Source organism: Triticum aestivum, chromosome 7A (genome assembly GCF_018294505.1).
Source record: "Triticum aestivum cultivar Chinese Spring chromosome 7A, IWGSC CS RefSeq v2.1, whole genome shotgun sequence".
Taxonomy (NCBI): Eukaryota; Viridiplantae; Streptophyta; class Magnoliopsida; order Poales; family Poaceae; genus Triticum; species Triticum aestivum.
In genome coordinates, this window is record NC_057812.1 from 127,274,349 (window position 1) to 127,292,353 (window position 18,005).

Below are 18,005 nucleotides of genomic sequence, written 5' to 3' on the forward strand. Positions count from 1 at the left end.
TGATGTAGAGGGATAATTTCATGCAATATGATAAAAAACCATCTTGTTATCCTCGATGGCAACAATACAATACGTGCCTTGCTGCCCCTTCTGTCACTGGGAAAGGACACCGCAAGATTGAACCCAAAGCTAAGCACTTCTCCCATGGCAAGAACAACCAATCTAGTAGGCCAAACCAAACTTATAATTAGAAGAGACTTGCAAAGATAACCAATCATACATGAAAGAATTCAGAGAAGATTCAAATATTATTCATAGATAGGCTGGATCATAAACCCACAATTCATCGGTCACAACAAACACACCGCATAAAGAAGATTACATCGAATAGATCTCCCACGAGAGAGGGGGAGAACATTGTATTGAGATCCAAAAATAGAGAAGAAGCCATCTAGCTACTAGCTATGGACCCGTAGGTCCGAAGTAAACTACTCACACTTCATTGGAGGGGCTTGGATGATGATGTAGAAGCCCTCCGTGATCGATGCCCCCTCTGGCGGATCTCCAGAACAGGCCCCAAGATGGGATCTCGTGGATACAGAAAGTTGTGGTAGTGGAATTAGGTTTTGGCTCCGTCCCCGGTCGTTTGGGGGTACGTGGATATATAGGAGGAAGAAGTACGTCGGTGGAGCTTCGAGGGGCCCCCGAGGCAGGGGGCGCGCCCTAGGGGGCGCCCCTACCCTCGTGACCACCTCGTGGCTTCCTTGATGGGGGGTCCAAGTCTCGTGGATTTTATCTGGTGAGAAAATCACGTTTCTGAAGGTTTCATTCCATTTGGACTCCGTTTGATATTTGTTTTCTTCGAAACCCTAAAACAGGCAAAAAATTAGCAATTCTGGGCTGGGCCTCTAGTTAATAGTTTAGTCCCGAAAATAATATTAAAGTGGAAAATAAAGCCCAATAATGTATAACACAGTAGATAATATAGCATGGAGCAATCAAAAATTATAGATACGTTGGAGACGTACCAGTGGCCTCCAAGTTGGACTGGATGAAGCAACCATCATTTCACTAGAACGCTCGTTCAAGCCCTTTCTTCCCTTTCTTGAAGAAAACCTCACTCCGGGCTACTCACTTCTGCCATTTTTCTTCTGTACCGACGAAGGAAAGGTGGGCGAATCAGTTATGCTGCTATATTTTCATTCCAAGAATCTTCTTTTTGTGAAGCACCGACCGATTCTCACATCCTATTCTTTTCCCGTTTTCATTGCGATTGTGGTTTCCTTTCGATTGCTTTTTGTTTGTCAGTTCATTGATGGATCTGGAGCACTAGGCAAAGAGTTGTCGGCGGACAACCCACTGGAGACAGCGATCTCCAAGAAGCGAGCACCAACCAACGAGTTGACCATGTTGGTGGGCCAACCCATGGAGATGAAGAACTCCAAGAAACAAGCACTGGCCAAAGAATTGAGGACGTTGGCGGACGAACTCCTCAAAGAAAGTTGGAAGAACAGCAAGGGCCCCACCGTGCCTACCCCAGGAACTCTGATTGCCACCTATGTGAGGCTCAAGACCGAGTTTGAGGAGATAGTCGCCGTTGAGAAGCAGTATTCCCCTGGCAAGGTGATGGCCCCCATCGAGGATGAGGAGATGGCCCCCCGGAGGGATGAGATCCCCCGGTGAGCTGCACAAGGTAAAAAATAATGGCTTATTACCATAGTTGTGGTTTTTGATTATTTGCAATGTGCTTGCTAATATGCTAGGGTTGTGCATGTGCCGGTGGACGTCCTTGATGATTCCGATGTCGTGGCCCGTCCTGTTGGCATCGCCCCGGAGATCGATTTCGATGCCGCTGTCCATCCTATGGACATCGCCCTAGAGATCGATTCCGATGTCACAGTCAGTCCTATGGACATCGCCCTAGAAATCGATTCCCATGCCGCTGTCCGTGTTTTGATCATTGCCCGAGAGATCGATGACAAGAAATAGTTGGTCGCGCTAATCCTTCAGGGTAGTTTGCATTGCCATGTGTTTAATTACCAGAACGATGCGTGTTATCAAACCATCTTAGGGCTAGTGCACTGTCTTGTGTGGGCAGATCTTGCTACTTTTGTTTGATAGTGAATCATGCGAACCCTCTCTGAGTTATGGAAACAGATGTATCCTCACCAGCTTTTGATGTAATATATGGCATGCTTAGATGTAAGTTTGAACTGTTTATCATATCAGTAGGGCTTGTTTGATGATTCTTGGTGTTAGTAGGCTAGCTACTGTGCGAGCTATAGTACTTGCAAAACACTCACCGAAGAGAAATGTTGGGGCTGATGAGCTCGTGGTACGCTTATACTTATCCCTCGTCGATCGACCAATAGCCCTAGCTCCTAAAATTGTAGGCTTAGCGATCGATCAGACAATAGTCGACATACATTCAGGCCTCATTTGGTTCATAGGGTAGGAAATCATAGCAAAAGTACAGAGAACGTGCAACACAAAATCATAGCAGTGCAGAGACGTACTCCCTCCGTTCCAAAATAGATATGACGTGGTACAGTGCCGTCCAGTCTTCGCGTGTGGTAGCAGTATTGCGGGTACATTAAGTTTTCTTGAAGAAGCGGAATTCAACGAAGTCATGATGGTTCCTTCATACGAACAACTTACAGTGGGAAAGGTTGGGCCTGCAATATGAGCGGCGTAGACCAGGATGGTCGACGTCCCACATGTCGGCGAATGAAAGTATTCTTTCTGATATAGAGGACGAGCAGGGAGTATTCATTGTTTCTTTTTTATGAAAGCTATTGTCTCCACTGTTACGACGGAGGAGTGTGAAACACGGCAGCCCAGTGAACTTGGCATGTGCACCACTCCCTCCTTCCTCATGTAATGCCCAGGTTACAGTTTTTTCTCACTTTCTCTCTATCTATTTGCTCTCAAATGTTTTTACCTTTCTTTCTTTAAGACACAATTGTTTTTATGCCTTTTTTTAGAATTATTTTTTTATACCTAGGAGCACGTGTAGAGACGGGCTCTTGCAGAGCCCACTCCTTGACTTTGTTAATGCCTCTCTCTCATTCACATAAGGAGTACTACTTGCTATGCATGCATGCGGCGGGCAGCTGGCATCTTGAGGGGCCAGGGCGGTGAGAGCGGGCTCCGGAAGCGGTCCGGACTCCAGCATGGCCCACCTCACATTACCACCATATATTTCTTGGAGTCCATGCACGGCAGGTGGGCGATCTCTTTTCCCTGCCCCGTTTCTCTCTTCTCAGCCGACGCCCGCCGAGCGATTAGATTTCGGCTATCGACGGTTTATTCAATTACGGTCCCACATGTCAGTGAAATTGCAAGACAACGCGTGTCCCCTCTGGTGAGCGGCGTGCGAGTCGGACTGTCAGGGTTGCGACGCGTACGAGTCGTAAGTGTGCCGCCTTTTCCTTTAGAACTTGCAAAGCGTAACATTTTCGCGCGATCGATCGATAGAAATCCAGAACAAAATGACGAGGGCGGTGCTTTCCCGCTTGTTAGGCGGGCTAGTTCGAGTGACATAACATTATACAGTGCCGTACACTTTCTCCATTTTTATGTAAGCATGAGTTTACACTCTTACGCGGGAGGAGTGCGGAACACCGCGGATCTGATTTTGCATGATATTTAGGGCATCTCTAGTGCTGGCCCACAAATTTACACCAGCATCTATCTGAGGACACTGATGGATGCCATCCGATGCTGCCCGCATACCTTTCGACAACTATATGAACTAAACGGACGAAATTCCTGCAAACAAAGCAAATTTCAAATTAACCGGATGAAACTCATTACATTTCGAAAACTTTTCCTACAAACTGGACGAAATTCATTACATATTTCGCACAAATCGTACTAAAACCTACTATAAACCTAATCTAATTGATCGCCGGTGCCCGACCACCATGTCCGGCCATGAACCCGAGAAAGCCAGCCATTGCCTTTGCCTCCTCCTCATCCATCTCGATAACCTCCTCCTCCGGAGCACAAGGTTCTGAAGATTTCCGCCTCCACGTCGCCGTCAAGCGGCTAATCGGCCGCCGATGTTTACCCCACCAAGCTTGGCGTCGACTGAGTGGAGTAGCGGTGGCCTTCCCGGGACCAAAGCGGCGGCGACCTACCGTCTACTACTCTTCCTCGCTGCCGGCTGTGCCCGCGCACGCGCGCCGGCTTCTTGGTCGTGGCGGCGGAGGGAGGCCGGGGGGGCGCCGACGATCTCCTTTGTTTGCTCCTGTGACAGTACGTCGAAGAGAGCTTTGGAGCGCGCCCGGAGAGGAGCCACCAATGTCCCTCATCTGCTCCTGTGATAGTACGTCCAAGAGAGCTTCGGAGCGCCAGGAAGCCATGGTTGAAGTGGTGCCGATAGAAGGAAGGGACCAAAGGAGAATAAGTGTGGGTCTTTGGCTATGGCTGGGAGCTGGGGCTCAAGTTAATATAGCGGGCGAATGGCAATGAGCCGCGGCAGACGGAGCGACAACTGGCGCTGGAGTAGGTTCGTCGGGCGTGAATGCGGACGCTGCTTCAATGACTTAACTCCAGATGCGTTTGGGTTACTGACATGTGGGCCCAACGGGCATCTGTCCCGCATGTCGGTGACACACCAATTGCACCTGCAGTTAAGTCTGGTGAATGCGGCATTGACATTCTGGAGAGACGGCGACCATTTCAGGCGGGAAGCGCGCGCTAGCGATGGAAGGGGTTTCGGTGTGTAGTGGCACTAAGATCGGTCGCTCACGATAGTACATACTCCATAACATACTACCATAGTACCCTCTCGAGCTTAGGTTGTTTTATAGATTGTCGTTGTGATGGATGATATACATGACCAAGGCAGTCCGAGTTTGACCGTTGGTGTTGAGCCAGGTGAATACATGCTCGGCGTTCGCGTAGGCCTCTATCAAACGTCTAAACAGTAATGCCAGCCACCGCCGGGGCGCGCAGGTGTTTGGCTCGCCATTTGCGTTGTGCCATGAGCAGGACTTTGATTTAGAGGGCGACGTGCATGCATTAGCATGCTTTGACAGCGTGAGCGTGACTGTCTCACGCGAAGTATTTCATTTTCATTTGGCTGACGAGGGTGCGTTGCAGTGACGAGTCCGTGGTTTGATTCCCCACATACGCATAATTTTGGTTTTTACAGTATTTCTTTCTCCATTGACAGGTAGGCCCGCGTAGATAGATCAAGAACACAAGCTGATGAGGCGCATGCGGACTGTTTGACTGGTCAACCAGACGAATACGGAGCTATACGTTGAGCCAACGACCGTATAATCACCATATCTTGTATACAATGATCAAAGTGAGCTATCAAGACAAGTTCGATGACCACCAATGCATTTTACTCGGTAATAAATGACCAGGATTGAAGGGGAATCCAAATTTGCTTCGTCTTCTATCCTTGAGATCTTGACAAAACAATGCACTATATGGTTGTCCAGCCACTCCACCCCAGAGCTCTCACCAAGCGCCATTCATGCCACCGCGCCGCACACTAATCGGTAAGGAAGCGATGGCATCCTGCCGCGCCGAGTTCCTTGCCGCCCATGAACGCACAAAAAATGGTAGGGAAGCGATGGCATCCCGTCGTGCCGAGTTCATCGCCGCTCGCGACCTCACAACTATGTATGAGGAATTTGAAGATGCCAAGGCCGAATGGGCGGTAGAGCAAGAGGCGGCCAAAGGCGCACAGAGGGAGCGGAAAAGTCAGAAAACACTCAAGAAAAGAGAGGCCCACCGCCGCAAGAAAGAAAAGGACGCACGCGCTGCTGCGGAGAGGTCGGCGGAGATCCAAGCACGGTGGGGTGTCGCTGACAAAGCCGAGAAGGAGAACGACGGCGTCTGGCCAGCATGTGAGAAGTAGTAGTACTAGTAGTTAGTGTGTGTGTCCGTGTCTGAGTACGAGCATGTACCAATACTACTAGTTACTACTGTACTTTTTAGAGAAAATTACCAGTACATTAGCCTAGACTAAATGGAAAAATTCCTATCCTAAGCATCAAATGGCATCTCTTTGTCTATAGGAATTGAGATGCATGTCATCTCATTTCCTATGATTTTCATATTCCTATCCTATGAACGAAAGGAGGCCTTTGTTGGAGTAACTACTGTAGCTAGCAGTACTGCTGGTACAGTAGTTTTCTTCAAGAAGCGGAATTCAACGAAGTCATGATGGTTCCTTCGTCCGAGCAACTTCAAAGTGGGAAGTGGGCCTATGATTTGACGGCTCATTAGTCATTGTTACTGCGGCGCGACGACCTGGGTGACTCTCCCTTGGAGTTCTACGTGCATGGCAAGTGGACCAGGATGGTCGACGTCCCACATGTTGGCGAACGGAAGTATTCTTTCCAATATCGAGGAGCAAGGAAACCGCGTGGTATAGTATCACTGCTGATTGGTTCGCAAAAAAATAGTATCACTGCCAATTTATAATTATTTTTTATTTCTAATGAATGCTAGCGTTTCAACTCTTACGACGAAGGGTGCCAAACACGTCACGTGCTGGCTGTCCCACACGTCGGCGAAAGGAGTGGGACATGAACAGCGTGGTAGAGCCCAGCGTAAAAAAACAGCATGGTAGAGCGTCTCCACTTCTTCCACTTCTGGGTCGTTGACCACACGTAGTAGTACTTAGTGGTATGAACGATACAAAGTGCGACCTAGAGAGAAAGACATGTCTAGCTGGAAGGTCTCGGGGCATACATGTAAACAAATATAAAAGTTAATATGTGCCTCCAACTAATATAGTAGTAGTAGAGTACTTAGGCACGTAGTCCATAACATCACCGTGCATTGCACGTACAACATTTAGTGGTAGTACGTAGTAAGAGACAAATGCCGCCCAAGAGTTCCCTTCTCGACCTACTTTTGGGTGTTTGGTAGAGTATATGGAGGGTGCATGAGTCCACACTAGTTTAGCACAAATACACTAGAAGCATGCATGAAGAGATCATGCATGAAGAGGGGTGTTGAGTTGAGCATGCATGAAGAGGGAACAACTATGCTGAGACGAGAACGCAACCAAACACACCCTATATGCCACACATGTTCATACCATTTGTGCCTTTGTACTTCACTTACTACGCTACTTTACTCAGGTTCGTACGTCCACTCCTGGGTACATGTCTGTCTCGTAGTTCCAACCCCACGTGTTCTTCATATAGATGGAACGGTCCTTGCATAACACGTGCACCTTGATGCTAGACATCTCGCGTGTTGGCAAAAGGATGAACAAAGCTCACGTAAAAAAATAGAGTGGAAGAACATAGATTCCGGACGACTGAGAAGGAGCAAGGAACCTCATGGTGGAGCGTCTGCACTCATAATATTTAATATTATTCAGCGATATAAAATTAACCAATCATCTCCACAGTGTAGTGGAACAGTACGAAACATGGCAGCCTAGTGTAGTTACATCATACTAGTACATGGCTAACCCACGCTATCACCATATTTCTTGGCTTCCGTGCGACACCTATCTCTAGTAATCCAGCAGCCTGTATCGCTTCTCCCTCCTTGTCTCTATCAAAGTGCGGCGGGCTAGCGTTTCTGCCGTCTATTGAGGTCGGTTAACTATCAAATGTTAGCGACATGCCAAGATCATTCTAAAAAAATTCCTTTCACGATCCTTTTTCAAAAAGAAAAAAAATCCTTTCACGTACAAATTTGCATGTATGCTTTGAGCAACTTGCATGTCCTATACTGCTCCTGTTTGATACTCTAACTTAGCTAGAGGTTAGACTAACTCATGACTAACCCTGAACTAACTGTAGCCAAAGAGGTGTTTGGGTGACAGGGTTAGATTGACAATAAATGCACTTCATGGAGAGAGAAAAGTGATTTTTTAGTGGTCCCAATGAGAACTATCTCCAGTTAGCACCTCTTGGGTGGGATAGTTTTTTTGGGTGGGTTCGGTGCAACTTGCTCCAATTTAAACCCTCATGCTTGGATACTTTAGGGCTATATGAGCCCGAACTAGCTCAAACTAACTCTAACCCATTGATCCAAACAGGGCCTATGGCCAGTCTCGACACGGAGCAGTCGCGTGCACCGGGAAGCGGCACTCTCTCGGCCGTCGCGCCACTTCAAAGCCCGCGCCAGTGAGAGGTCGCCTCCACTCTAGCCGGGCATTAATGCGGCACTGACGCTCCAGGGCAACACTGACCGTTTCACGCGGGAAGCGCGCGCTGGCAAGGGAGTATAGGTTTTGAACCGTTTCAGGTGTAGTACTGGTAGTTTGCAAAACTACTCAATTATTGCACTCAGTTTCCTAAGAAATTGTGGTAAAAAAGTTACTCCACAGCCCGCTTCCCTTCTACTTCCTCTTCCACCGCCCGCGCATGTCCGTGGGAAGCGACCGGTCAACCCTTATATAGGAGTGCTAGCACAAAAAGATGCATGCATGACCACTAAAATTTCCATATTAAAGCGCCGCTCCGGCGGGAGTATGGCGTATGTTGTTACCTTCGGCCGACCCATGGCTACCGGGCAACGGTGACCAAAGAAGAGGCGGCGGGAGGGGAATGAATGCAACTACTGTTTGGGTTCGCCTTCCAGCTTAAATAAATGCACAACATCACGTGTACCCGCGGGTGCACAAATTGTAACATACGTGTCTGCTTAAGTGGGCGTCACGTAACTGGTGTGTGTGTGTGTGAGAGATTCTGAGAGACAAAGTGCGTGTGTGCGACTCTACTCTTCGGACATGTACTAAACCTTTTGCATCGGGATATAAGTATAATGGTATTTACTTTAGCTAGTGATTTACGTGGCCATGTTAACGTGGTTGTGTCAAAAAAATGTCACTTCCTGCTCATGATTTGCGTTATATAATTATAAGCAAGATTCTCGTGCATTGCACGGAACATCAATATGCATTTTTTTACAAAACACCTGCTGTGATTGACCCATGCAGGAGTAATCCCATGTGTAAAAGCTAATGATATCTCGAGAAATTTATCAGAAAACTGGTATCTCGAGAATGTCATCGAAAAAATGACAGATGAGAGATAAGGTGAGGAGGAGTGGAGCGTGGTGGTGACTGGTGGTCGGAATGGGCGGAGGCATGGGGATGGACAGCGCCGGCAGGCGGCGGCAGTCACCATGCATGCTAGATTGTTCCAGAGACTTATTCCTTTTTTAATTGCTGAGCAATGAGGTTGCGGGAGATAATGATGTGGAGAGAGGTGCGGGTATCTTTTGTAAAATTATCATAGTTTGCTTTCTATCCTCAGATATAGATCATACCGTCTGTATTACAAGATGGCAGGCACACCATCACCGCCAACTCGTTTTTTATAAGGGTACAGATGATAAGTTTGCTGACTACTAAAGTAAAGTGGAATTTGTCCATGTTATGCAAGTAAATAAAGGTGATTGTTTATCATACGGGTAAGGTTGGATGAAGGGTGGTAGGAACAAATGCTCCGCCTAGAGCATGTGTGTGTGAGATGGAGTCTTAGTGTGTGTGTGTGGGTGAGAGAGAGAGAGGAGAGAGAGATGGAGTCTTAGTTTGTGTGTGTGTGAGAGAGAGATGCAGTCTTAGTGTGTGTGTGGCGGGGGGTGTGCGTGCGTGCGTGTGTGTGTGCGTGTGTGTTTGTGTGTGTGTGTGAGAGAGAGAGAGATGGAGTCTTAGTGTGTGTGGGTGTGTGTGTGTGTGTGCGTGTGTATCGCGGGGTCCTCTGTGGCGGATGTAATTTAAGTGTGCATGGCTTCATCATAGAGAGGTGATGTGTATGGTAGAGGCCACCAATGATGGGGTGCGAGAGAGAAAATGCCCGTAGAGAGGGAAGAGAAGGTGTGTGCGCGTGAGAGGAGTCGACATCGAGAGAACATGTTTGTTCAGGAGACACCGAGGAAGACTACTATATATCGATGGTGCATGTAGGCGGGAATTAAACAAAGTGATGGTCTTATTGGTTTTGGGGATATAGGGGAAGAGTGAGAGGCGGGGGGGGGGGTAGCTAGAAGGAGATTCTTAAGTGTGAGTGTGTGTTTTACCCATCCAGGCGGAAGTTGTGTGCACAAAAGAGTAGAACGATTCGATGTGGCGTTAGGATTGAGGGTAATTAACTACGTATGGAGACATAGAGACCTTGAACGTGCATGTGTGAGAGGTATACATGTATACATGGGATGTGTGTGTGCACACACGCATGATCGAGATAAAAGAAAGAAGACATAAGTCATAAGATCAACGACATGGGAGAGACGGATCGATATGACAATATGCATGCATGTGAGAATGCAGGGAAGAAGGCCCAACAATTGAGCATGTGTTTTTGTCTTTAAGAGATAGTGGCGTGGGCTGGAGCATGCATCTATGGAGAGCAGAGGGAGTGAGGCGCAACGATTGTGCAAAAGAGACCAACCTATAAATGCATATGTATGAAGAGACATATATAGTGTGGGTGATAGGAAGCAAGACTCCGTGCGAGAAAGAAATGTTGACGGAGAAACTACAGATAGATACAGAGATGGAGAAGCTAGCTAGAGGGACATCCGCTAGTTTGGGTGTTGGAGATGGCCGTCGGGTGGTTCAAAGGGTGAAGTTATATATGTGTGTGAGAGGGCACTTGACTGCATGTAGAGAGAAACATATGTAGTGTGCATGATAGGAATCAAGAGTGAGGGCGAGAAAGAAGGTTGATGGAGAAACAGATAAATAGAAAGATAAAGATGCTAGCTAGTGTGCGTTAGAGATAGGAGTCGAGTGGATCAGAAGGCTGGGTTATGTGTGTGGGTGTGAGAGAGATAGAGAGAGGGTGCATGTGAGTCACATACAAATAGATATCAAAGAGAAATGAGATCCAGAGAGACGGAGTTTTGTGTCTACGAGAGAGAAAGATATTTCACAATGAGAGTGATAGCTAGAGAGACATACGAGGAAACACAAGATGTCTCTAGGGAGAGAGGGTGTGTGTGAGCGACATACAAGAGAACAATGGAGAAATATGAGACCCTGGGAGACAGAGTTTGTGTTTGTGCGTGAGAAAGAGATATTGAAGAGGAAGAGTCGTAGGTTCTCATATCTAAGGAGCGAAAGACATCTCTGTATGAGGGGTGTGCCAGTGGCACACATGGGAATAGTAGAGAGAAATGAGACCCCGGGAGACAAAGTTTTGTGTTTGTGTGAGAGAAAGAGATTCCACATGGAGAATCGTAGTTAGAGACACATAGGAGGGAGCGAGATATACTTAGAGAGAGATAGAGTGATGAAGGTCGAGGGAGAGAGTACCGTCAGTGTGTTACGAAGATAAAAGATCATTGTCGACATACATGTAGCACGAGAGATACCTGAGATACGATGAACGCGTATAGGTCCAGAGAGATAGTCCGATATAAGCATGAGTGATAGCTATATGAGACGAATATCTGGATTAAAGGGGATTCAAATATTTAAACTGGAGATCACGACATCGATAATATCATAACGCAAATTGGTGTATCAAACATGCACATTCATTTGAATTTGGGCACACGTGTAATGTTATATATTTTATCAATATTGGTGATCCATAGATTCTTCAATTACAAACAATGCATGGTTTATATGCAATTAATGTCTAAACGGGATGACACTATATGTTGCATGTGTGAAACACATTATACATGTTTGAGAAGTAAAAAAAACCCGCATGAAACACACATTAATTGGAGACAGTTAGCGAGGAATGCATACATTGGATTTCAACATAAAGTGGTTTCAAATATTTGAAATCCAAATTGATGGATACAACCTTATGAATCTGAGATCATGCCATTTGTAAACCATATTTATGTATAAATGGTGTTGTGCTTTTGAAAGTATATATAAAAAATGATGTATATAGAATGTAATTCCAATTGAAAATGGATCCCGCCCGAAAAAAATAGAATACAAACGGGATTCAAATTGAGTTGGCACGGTAAACGTGCACTCTGCAAAATTTGAACGAAGCGGGGAAAGTCGCAGTAACCGCCCGGAACCAAAATCTGCGAGATCGAAATCACTATTGCCTATCCCTGCCACGCAAAGCCTATCTGCTGGATTTCTATAGGTTTCAATAGGGGTAGGTTTGTAATTTCACCCAAACGTGACATAACCGCCTCTCACCCGGATTCATACACGGTGGGCGCCAAAACACAGTGTGGCCTCGGCCGAAATTGACTCCCTCCCCGATTCATATTCATACACGGTGGGCACCAAAAACAAACTCTCGTCGACAAATATTCGATGTATGCGAGAGTACCGTCCTATCCCCAACCGACTAATGTTGCGGTGATGTAGTAGAAATTTGAAACGGGGGCTAAGTTTGTAAATTTCCTCGCATTTGAGACAAGCGAGCCCTGAATACATGGTTCCCCCCTTCCTCTATACCTCCTTTTCCCCATTCGTACTCCGTGGGCGCCAAAACACCCTCTCCACCCCACCCTCCTCCGTCCGCCGCCGTCCGCCACCCCATCCACCGCCGTCCTCCTCCACCATGCCGGACCTGATACCCCGACGCTGACGTCCATTACAAGAGATCGACCTCTCTCATCCACGACTTCGGACCGGAATCCTTGCATCCCGTCCTCTCGCTTTATCCTCGCCGTCGTCCACCGTGCCGGCGCCGCTCCTACGACCATCTCGTCCACCGCGCCCCGCCGCCACCGTCTAACCTCCTAGATCTGCTTCCACGCTGCCGACAACCATCGCTACCGCAGCACCGTCAAATTTTCAGTAGATGCGTACACGGCGCCGCACCAGAGACGGTACTCTTTCGTATTTGCTCAACTTATTTATCGCAACAAGAAAATAGATCGCCATTGCTTTACTCTGATTTCTTGTCTTTCAGACGGCGCCGCACCAGACACGATAAGACATGATTGAGGGGACCCAATGAGGAAGAACTCTTTCAGACGCTACTCAGTTATGTTTGAGGGGACCCAATTGCAGATGGTGGGTGTCTTTGACGGCGTGATGTACAAGGGACTGGAAAAGGAAAAAACAAAATGCCGGTTCAATTAACAGTTAAAGGTTGAAGTTGTAAAACAAGTAACAGCGGCTTAACTAAGACCTAATGACATATAAGTAAAAGAAGCCGGAGTGATAAGCCGCCATGAAGGGCTTTTAACAGCCCGTAGTTAGGCCCAACTATATGACGGGCTTTTAACAGGCCGATATTAATATAGGGCCGAAATGTTAAATGGTCCCTTAACAGGCCAAAACTAATATCAGGTCGAATTACTAAGTGGGCCTTTAGCAAGTGGGCCCAAAAGCATAGTGTCTAGTTGACGGGTCGAATCTGATATGGGCCATAATTGAGCCCAAAGCCTTTTAAAGGGCCGGACCTGATCTGGGCCGTAATTTGGCCCAGAACGTGGTAGGCTTTTAACGGGCCGGATCTCATATGGGCCACTATTAGGCCCAGAGCGTGGTAGGCCATTAATGGACCAGATCAAATATGGGCCGGCATTTGGCCCAAAACATGGCAGCCAGTTAATGGGCCGGCCTACTAGGGTCCTCAAAATCTTGTGGGCCTATAGCTAGGCTAGCCCATTATGATCCGCAAGAATCTTGTGGGCCTTCACCTGGGCCGGCCCATTATGGCACACAAAAATCTTGTGGGCCTTTATCTGGGTCGGCCCATTATGGCCCGCAAAATCTTGTGGGCCTTTAGCTGGGCCAGCCCATTATGGTCCGCAAAATCTCGTGGGCCTTTAGCTGGGCCGGCCCATTATGGTCTGCAAAATCTTGCGGGCCTTCAGTTGGGCCGGCCCATTTAAACTTGATTGGCCGGTCCACGTGTCAACATATCATAGGCGCGTCTCGCCCATTGGATGAGTGACACCTCTGCCAACGCAGACGTAACACGTGTCTCCTCCAGCCAATGATGATTTTACACATGGAGAATCCCCATTGGTCGGGGTTGTTAACGGGTTATCGGATCCAAAGCCTGACCCGATAGCTTAACAACGTTCCGTTACGGTGGATGCCATGTGTCGGTCACCCTTGACGAAAGCACTTCTGTGACGCACGATTTATCGTCATGGAAGTGGACACTTCTGTGATGATAATTTTGGTAATGTCATGGAACACTTCTACGACAGCACAGGTATGACTATCTTGATTCTATCATAAATTTGTCATGGATTTACATGCATGACAAAAAACGTGACCTACTGTGACAAACATGTATCATCACGGAAGTGTATTTTTTTGTAGTGATGTGCCACAACAGTTTCAGATTCATAGGCATGAAAAGGATCAGATTCAACCAAAGTAATTATATCAGGATCAACAGAGAATTCATAATCCTTATCAGTAACACATATAGGTGAAGTAGCAAAAGCAGGGCCAGGTTTCATTCTAGCATTAAGAGATTGCTGCTTCCATTTAGCTAATAACCTCTTTAGATCATATCTATCATTGCAAGAAAGAATAGCTAAAGTAGCTTCTTTTTCCAAAACATAACCCTCAGGAATAACAGACGATTCATATTTATTAGGGGGAGAGTCTTCATCATCACTTTCATCAATGTTATCAGTTTCAATAATTTCATTCTCTCTAACCTAGCAAGTTTTTCATCAAGAAATTCACCAAGTGGCACAGTAGTATCAATCATAGAAGTAGTTTCATCATAAGTATCATGCATAGCAGAAGTGGCATCATCAATAACATGCGACATATTAGAACGAATAGCAGAAGCAGGTTTAGGTGTCGCAATCTTACTCAAAATAGAAGGTGAATCAAGTGCGGAGCTAGATGACAGTTCCTTACCTCCCCTCATAGTTGAGGGATAAATCTTGGTTTTTGGATCTCTCAAGTTCTTCATAATGATAAGCAGATATAAATCCCAAGTGACTCAAAGAATAGAGCTATGCTCCCCAGCAATGGCGCCAGAAAATAGTCTTGATAACCCACAAGTATAGGGGATCGCAACAGTTTTCGAGGGTAGAGTATTCAACTCAAATTTATTGATTCGACACAAGGGGAGCCAAAGAATATTCTCAAGTATTAGCAGCTGAGTTGTCAATTCAACCACACCTGGAAACTTAATATCTGCAACAAAGTATTTAGTAGCAAAGTAATATGATAGTAGTGGTAACGATAGCAAAAGGTAACGGTAACGAAAGTAGTGTTTTTGATATTTTCTGGTGATGACAGCAATAGCAATGGAAAAGTAAATAAGCGAAGAACAATATATGGAAAGCTCGTAGGCAATGGATCAGTGATAGAGAATTATGTTGGATGCGGTTCATCATGTAACAGTCATAACATAGGGTGACACAGAACTAGCTCCAATTCATCAATGTAGTGTAGGCATGTATTTCGAATATAGTCATACGTGCTTATGGAAAAGAACTTGCATGACATCTTTTGTCCTACCCTCCCGTGACAGCGAGGTCCTAGCGGAAACTAAGGGATATTAAGGCCTCCTTTTAATAGAGTACTGGACCAAAGCATTAACACATAGTGAATACATGAACTCCTCAAACTACGGTCATCACCGGGAGTGGTCCCGATTATTGTCACTTCGGGGTTGCCGGATCATAACACATAGTAGGTGACTATAGACTTGCAAGATAGGATCAAGAACTCACATATATTCTTGAAAACATAATAGGTTCAGATCTGAAATCATGGCACTCGGGCCCTAGTGACAAGCATTAAGCATAGCAAAGTCATAGCAACATCAATCTTAGAACATAGTGGATACTAGGGATCAAACCCTAACAAAACTAACTCGATTACATGATAAATCTCATCCAACCCATCACCGTCCAGCAAGCCTACGATGGAATTACTCACGCATGGCCGTGAGCTTCATGAAATTGGTGATGGAGGAAGGTTGATGATGACGATTGCTACGTCTTGAGCTTGCGTTGGTTTTCCCCGAAGAGGAAGGGATGATGCAGCAGAGTAGCGTAAGTATTTCCCTCAGTTTTTTAGAACCAAGGTATAAATCCAGTAGGAGCCCACGCTCAAGTCCCTCATACCTGCACAAAGCGATAGCTACTCGCAACCAACGCGATTAGGGTTGTCAAGCCCTTCACGGTCACTTACGAGAGTGAGATCTGATAGATATAATATTTTTGGTATTTTTGGTATAAAGATGCAAAGTAAAAAGTAAAAGCAAAGTAAAAAGAAAAACAATATTAAAGTGATGGAGATTGATATAATGAGAATAGACCCGGGGGCCATAGGTTTCACTAGTGGCTTCTCTCAAGAGCATAAGTATTCTACGGTGGGTGAACAAATTACTGTTGAGCAATTGACAGAATTGAGCATGGTTATGAGAATATCTAGGCATGATCATGTATATAGGCATCACGTCCGTGACAAGTAGATCGAAACGATTCTGCATCTACTACTATTACTCCACTCATTAACTGCTATCCAGCATGCATCTAGAGTATTAAGTTAAAAACAGAGTAGCGCCTTAAGCAAGATGACATGATGTAGAGAGATAAATTCATGCAATATGAAATAAACCCCATCTTGTTATCCTCGATGGCAACGATACAATACGTGCCTTGCTGCCCCTTCTATCACTGAGTAAGGACACCGCAAGATCAAATCCAAAGCTAAGCACTTCTCCCATGGCAAGAGCTACCAATCTAGTTGGTCAAACCAAACGGATAATTCAAAGAGACTTGCAAAGATAACCAATCATACATAAAAGAATTCAGGGAAGATTGAAATATTATTCATAGATAGACTTGATCATAAACCCACAATTCATCAGTCTCAACAAACACACCGCAAAAAGAAGATTACATCGAATAGATCTCCATGAGAGAGGGGGAGAACTTTGTATTGAGATTCAAAGAGAGAGAAGAAGCCATCTAGCTACTAACTATGGACCCGAAGGTCCGAGGTAAGCTACTCACACTTCATCGGAGAGGCTATGATGATTTAGAAGCCCTCCGTGATGACGGCCCTCTTCCGACGGAGCTCTGGAACAGGCCCCAAGATGGGATCTCGTGGATACAGAAAGTTGCGGCGGTGGAATTAGGTTTGTGGCTCCTCTTCTGATCGTTTGGGGGTACGTGTGTATATATAGGAGGAATGAGTACGTCGGTGGAGCACCGAGGGGCCCACGAGGCAGGGGGGCGCGCCCTAGGGGGGCGCCCCCCACCCTCGTGACCTCCTCTTTGATCCCTTGCAGTAGGGTCCAAGTCTCCTAGATCACGTTCGGTGAGAAAATCACGTTCCCGAAGATTTTATTCCGTTTGGACTCCGTTTGATATTCTGTTTCTCCGAAACACTGAAATAGGCAAAAAAACAGCAATTCTGGGCTAGGCCTCCGGTTAATAGGTTAGTCCCAAAAATAATATAAAAGTGGAAAATAAAGCCCAATATAGTCCAAAACAGTAGATAATATAGCATGGAGCAATCAAAAATATAGATATGTTGGAGACGTATCAGGCATCCCCAAGCTTAATTCCTGCTCATCCTCGAGTAGGTAAATGATAAAAAGAGAATTTTTGATGCGGAGTGCTACTTGGCATAATTTCAATGCAAATCTTCTTAATTGTGGTATGAATATTCAGATTAGATAGATTCTAGACAAAAGTTTATATTGACATAAAAATAATAATACTTCAAGCATACTAACAAAGCAATTATGTCTTCTCAAAATAACATGGCCAAAGAAAGTTATCCCTACAAAATCATTAGTCTGACTATGCTCTATCTTCACCACACCAAATATTAAATCATGCACAACCCCGATGACAAGCCAAGCAATTGTTTCATACTCTAACTTTTCAAACTTTTCAATCTTCACGCAATACATGAGCGTGAGCCATGGATATAGCACTATAGGTGGAATAGAATGGTGGTTGTGGAGAAGACAAAAAGGAGAAGATAGTCTCACATCAACTTGGCGTATCAACGGGCTATGGAGATGCCCATCAATAGATATCAAAGTGAGTGAGTAGGGATTGCCATGCAACGGATGCACTAGAGCTATAAATGTATGAAAGCTCAACAAAAGAACCTAGTGGGTGTGCATCCAACTTGCTTGCTCACGAAGACCTAGGGCAATTTGAGGAAGCCCATCATTGGAATATACAAG